This window comes from Aquarana catesbeiana, linkage group LG13 (genome assembly GCF_042186555.1).
Source record: "Aquarana catesbeiana isolate 2022-GZ linkage group LG13, ASM4218655v1, whole genome shotgun sequence".
NCBI lineage: Eukaryota > Metazoa > Chordata > Amphibia > Anura > Ranidae > Aquarana > Aquarana catesbeiana.
Genome location: NC_133336.1, coordinates 229,364,125 through 229,370,688, shown reverse-complemented (window position 1 = coordinate 229,370,688; position 6,564 = coordinate 229,364,125).

Genomic DNA, 6,564 nt, shown 5'->3' with positions numbered 1-6,564 from the left:
CTCATAAAACTGCAGTGCCAGCCTGCCCCAGTGTCCCTGATCACTTCCCCCCCGGTATCCCTAATTACTGCCCCCCATTGTCCCTGATCACTGCCCCCCAGTGTCCCTGATCACTGGCCCCCAGTCTCCCTATTCACTACCCCCGTATCCCTAATCACTGCCCCCCAGTGTCCCTGATCACTTCCCACCCAGTATCCCTAATCTCTGCCCCCCCAGTATCCCTAATTATTGCCCCCATTGTCCCTGATCACTGCCCCCCAGTGTCCCTGATCACTGGCCCCCAGTGTCCCTATTCACTACCCCCGTATCCCTAATCACTGCCCCCCAGTGTCCCTGATCACTGCCCCCCAGTGTCCCTGATCACTGACCCCAGTGTCCCAGATCACTGACCCCAGTGTCCCTGATCACTGTCCCCCAGTGTCCCTGATCATTGCCCACAGTGTCCCTGATCATTGCCCTCAGTGTCCCCGATCACTGCCCCCCCAGTCACCCTATTCACTGCCCCCCAGTGTCCCTGATCACTGCCCCCCAGTGTCCCTGATCACTGCCCCCAATGTCCCCAATCACTGCCCCCCAGTGTCCCCGATCACTGCCCCCCAGTGTCTCCGATCAGTGCCCACCCAGTATCCCCGATCACTGCCCCCCAATGTCCCCAATCACTGCCCCCCAGTGTCCCCGATCACTGTCCCCCAGTGTCCCCGATCAATGCCCCCCAGTGTCCCCGATCAATGCCCCCCAGTGTCTCTGATCACTGCCCCCCAGTGTCCCTGATCACTGCCCCCCAGTGTCCCTGATCACTGCCCCCAATGTCCCCAATCACTGCCCCCCAGTGTCCCCGATCACTGTCCCCCAGTGTCCCCGATCACTGCCCCCCAGTGTCCCCGATCACTGGCCCCCAGTATCCCCGATCACTGGCCCCCAGTGTCCCCGATCACTGGCCCCCAGTGTCCCCAATCACTGGCCCCCAGTGTCCCCGATCATTGGCCCCCAGTGTCCCTGATCACTGCCCCCAGTGTCCCTGATCACTGCCCTCAGTGAAATGTAATAATAAATGCAGACAGCCCTGTCACCTGTCCCAGTGCTCACAAAAACACCACCATACACCATATTAATGTCCTGATCACCACCATACATCATATTAATGTCCTGATCACCACCATACACCATATTAGCACCCTGATCACCACCATACCCCATACCAACATCCTGATCATCACCATACCCCATACCAACATCCTGATCACCACCATACCCCATACCAACATCCTGATCACCACCATACCCCATACCCACATGCTGATCACCACCACACCCCATACCAACATCCTGATCACCACCATACCGCATATCAGTGTTCTGATCACCCCATATACCATACCAGCATCCTGATCACCGACATACCCTGTGCTAGTGTTCTGATCATCCCCTATGCCATATCAGTGTCCTGATCACCACCATACCCCATACCAGCATCCTGATCACCGCCATACCCCATACCACTGTCCTGATCACCGCCATACCAGCATCCTGATCACTGCCAAACCCCATACCAGCATCCCGATCACCGCCATACCCCATACCAGCGTTCCGATCACCGCCATACCACATACCAGCGTCCCGATTACCGCCATACCCCATACAAGCATCCTGATCACCGCCATACCCCATACCAGCATCCTGATCACAGCCATACCACATATCAGTGTTCTGATCACCCCATATACCATACCAGCATCCTGATCACCGCCATACCTTATACTAGCGTTCTGATCATACCCTATGCCATATCAGTGTCCTGATCACTGCCATACCCCATACCACTGTCCTGATCACCGCCATACCAGCATCCTGATCCCCGCCATACCCCATACCACTGTCCTGATCACTGCCATACCCCATACCACTGTCCTGATCACCACCATACCCCGTACCACTGTCCCGATCACCGCCATACCCCATACCACTGTCCTGATCACCGCCATACTCCATACCAACATCCTGATCACTTCCATACCCCATACTAGTGTCCTGCTCACTGCCATACATCATTATACCAGCGTCCAGCATTTATGGTCTCAGCTGATCAATTTTCAGATATATACCCCATAGTTTGTAGACTCTATAACTTTCACACAGACTAAATAATATACACTGATTTGGGTTTTTTTTACCCAAAAAATTAAACAGAATACATTTTGGCCTAAATTTATGAAAAAAGATTATTTATTTGCAAAGTTTTTTTTAACAAAAACTAACCAAAATTGTTTTTTATATATAGCAAAAAATCCCAGTGGTGATCAAATACCACCAAAAGAAAGCTCTATTTGTGTGAAAAGAAATGATACAAATGTCATATGGATACAGTGTAGCATGACCGCACAATTGTCATTCAAAATGTGACAGCGCTGAAATCTCAAAATTGGTCTGGACTGGAAGGAGGTGAAAGTGTCCGGACTTGGTGGTTAGAAACACCTTAAGACAGAACCAAAGCTTACTATCCTTTCGCAGTATTCAGCATTTCCCTCTTCCTCAAACATCATTGGCTGGGGTCTATATAACTCAAAGTCTGTCTGAAGTTCATCCCTTTCCCATCATGCTCCACTGTATACATTGGCTGGGTTTTCATGGAAGATCCCAATGACTGATCCATACAGATGGTTGTATGAACATTGACTATGGATATTCCATTGAAGAAAAAACCCTCAACCCCGACCTCCTTATTATCCATATCTATCTATATCTGTATGTAGCATGCCTAACTCTATTATATTGCACAATCACAATGCATACAATAAGGACATTACCAGTATACATATTTTTCAAAAACATACAAAGTCTCTAATACAAAATCATAAGCGGCAAAGCCTGAAAATATCTGTGATGCCATCTTCATTTCTACATCAGAACGTCTCTGTATGTTTGTTATTGTTATTATTATATTATATTTGTTATAAAGTATCTGTGTGTATATTTATTCGCATAAACCAAATAAAATATCATAAAAAATTGTTCTTTCAGTCAAACTAAAACCGTTTCTGTTTTCCTATAGTAAATTTCCCTGATGTTGGAAGCCTCTTGGAAGTTCTTCCTCTTCTCTACCACTTGTTGTGGAAGTAGATGAAGCATAGAGCGGCAGCTAATACAAATCCAGAGATCACCAGTCGTATTATATTATGCATGGTGTAATCTGTGGAGATAATCAGAGGATACATAGTCAAAATAAAGCATGAATCTTGTATAGAAATGATCTTCACTCTTTGATGTTGATCCACTAATGGAGTAGAGGCTGTTGACCTTGCAAGTCAATCTTCACTTTAAAAAGTAATTTAATGTTCACATATTTAATAAGGTGAAGCTGTGCTTATTTTAAGGCCCAACCTTAGGATAAATCTCTCCCCCTCCTCCATTCGCTTTTTAGAAAAATAAATAAGAATAAAATAAAGACTTTTTATTCTCACCAAAATCTACCATTTATGTCCCTCACCACCCCTAGCTCCTGGAGAGACAACTAGCGGATTCAGAGGTGCAGTCTGAGCCCACACTGATTGGTCACCTAGTCATCACTTGGGTCTTCTGAATCCTGAAAAGGAGTAGAGGCCATTGACCTTGCAGAGTCAATCTTCAGTTTGAAAAGTAAGGTTCACTTAGATTAGTGAATAAAGTGAAGCTGTGTTTGCTTACCATCTTCATGAAAGACATCCCCCATCCCTTCCTTCTACCCACTTATCACCCATTCAGCACTTATTTAAAAAATATAATGCTTTACAAAGGTTTTTCATACTCACCCATTCACATGATCTTCACCAAGGCCACTTCCTGGACTGACCATCGGTGGATCAGAGCTGAGCCCACACTGAACAGTTTACCTTATCATCCCACCACTAAAGTCTTCAGGATCCTGAGAGGACTCATAATGAAGGGTCTATGTCCCCCAGCCAGTGGCATGGACACCAGAATAATAACCCTCCTTCTCTGCAGGGAAGACAATAGAAGACCTTGAATCTAGGTTCAGGGAAAATAGCTCCTTTCAACTATTTTCTGGACCAGTTCTTGTGGCACAAATTGCCCCTCAGTAGCTGAGAAGATGACATTAGAGTCTAAGAAACCGAGGAACGCTAACCCCAACCTTTCATACAAATGGAAAAGAAAGTGATAAACAAAATTGCAATTGTTTTATTTTTCTGAAATATTTTTAAATGCATTACAGTGGTACCTTGAATTACGAGCATAATTAGATTCAAAAGAATACTTGTAACCCAAAGCACTCATATATCAAAGCAAGTTTATTCATAGGAGTCAATGGAAACTCAGGTAATTTGTTCCACAGTGACTGCCATTGTATGCAGTACCGCATGTGGCTAGAGGTGGGGGAGTGCCAGAGACACTCAGGAACACTTGGAGACCACTCGGAGATACTCGGGAACAGAGTGTTTCCATGTTCTTCCAGGTGTCTCCAAGCGGCTCCGAGTGTCACCAACATCCCGGAACCTCTGGCCAGATGCGGTACTGCAAACCCCAGAGGCTTGAATCCTGCTTGTCTTACGAGACAATGCTCACAAACCGAGTCAGGAAAATAATAGCTCGTATTGCGAAACGCTCGTAAACCGCATTACTCGCAATCCAAGGTATTACTATATTAGTATTAGTAGTAGTAGTTGTGAAATTAGTTTAAATTTTTTCTTATATTTTCTAAAATGTAATAATAATATATTTATTCTATCTGAAATGAAATGTTGTCAGTGACTTGGCTTTCTTTATAAACAATTTCAGCAAAATTTTGACTAAAAACAGCAAAAGTCAACTCCAGCCTCGTAAATAAATTTCAATTAAATTGGTAATTTTACAGCAAAATTATTTTCATCTAAATCCCTCCACTCATCCCTACACATGATTGGATATTCAAAGTAAACACAAGATCACCTTACTCTTTAATACAAGGTGCTCTTTACTCCTTTAGTAAATCAGTTTCTTTGCTTGCAAAGCATACAGGCAAAGCAGGATTTATAAGGGGGCAAAAAGGACAATTGCCTCTGCCCCCACACCCCCTGCCAGAGGGGGCCCTAAACTCTCTTTATAAAAAATGTACTAGTTATAAAATTTGTTTCATTATTAAAAAATTAACAAAGTGTGTGGGTGTCAGGATACAGAGCAGTTAAGGCTGACTTCAGAGGCAAAGAAAGGGATGTGGGCTTCTGGCAGACGTTTTACATTTCAACTTCTCATACTATTTTACTTTTTAAGATGTTCCCTTTGACATGACTGCATTGTGGAATTCATTGCCCTGTTTATGAGAGACAAGCGGGTTAAAAAGGGAGAAGTTTGAAAAATGTTGGAAAATGCCAAGCAACAGCCCCGACCCCATTGTGTCGGAATGAAGGTAATGACCAGCAGTGAGAAAGAAGTGAGAGAAGATCAAGGGGCGAATTCAACACTCTGCAATGTTGAATAGAGTTAAACTTTGTTAGCAATTTTCACCCAAAATTTTGAGATTCCTTGGACCTCCTGAGATCTAAATCCGGCACTTCATATAGGGCTTTACATTTAAAAGCCTTACACTGTCTGCCTGCTTTGAAACACTATGAATGAATGTGTAACATTTACCTCAAAAGTTTCCCAATCCACATCAGTTCAGCAGGGGGGCAGGGGCGGAGAGGGGACTATTTAAACATTTTGGGGCATAGGTGGAATAAACCTCCAGGCCATGGTACCTGAAAATAAATTAAAGTTCCGGTCTCTTCTTATGTATCAATTAGCTGGTAAAGACCAAGATTTTAATGTAAATGTTTGCATGTTAGCAGCTGAGGATTACTTCACCTGCTTCCAAGAGTAATTAAAGAGTTCCTTCCCAGCCCCCAGCCCTCTGCTGAACTGACTGGCCCAGGGGACAGAGGGGGGGACTATTTAATAAAGAGGATTACACAGTGTACATTACATACATACACCTGACTTCTGGACTTTGTACATTACATACTCCTCCTGACCCCTGTACATTACATACTCCTGACCCCTGTACATTAAATACTCCTGACCCCTGTACATTACATTCTCCTGACCCCTGTACATTACATACTCCTGATCCCTGTACATTACATACTCCTGAACCCCTGAAATCTGTGCATTACCCACTGCTGACACCTGTACCTCTGTACATTACATACATACACCTGACTTCTGCACTCTGTACATTACATACTCCTGTACTGTATATACTCCTGACCCTGTACATTACATACCTTTGAGCCTTGTACATTACATTAAAGATGAGCCGAACACCTTCCTGTTGGGTTTCAGCAGAACATGCGAACAGGCAAAAAATTTGTCAGAACACACGAACACCGTTAAAGTCTATGGGACACAAACATGAATAATCAAATGTGCTCATTTTAAAGGCTTATATGCAAGTTATTGTCATAAAAAGTGTTTGGGGACCCGGGTTCTGCCCCAATGCAAACATTTTTTTTAAAAACGCCTGTTTTTTCGGGAGCAGTGTTCTAAAGGAAAAATTGTCATTTAAAACTGATCGCGGCTGTAATGAATAAAACTCATTGAAAAAAAAGAGCATGG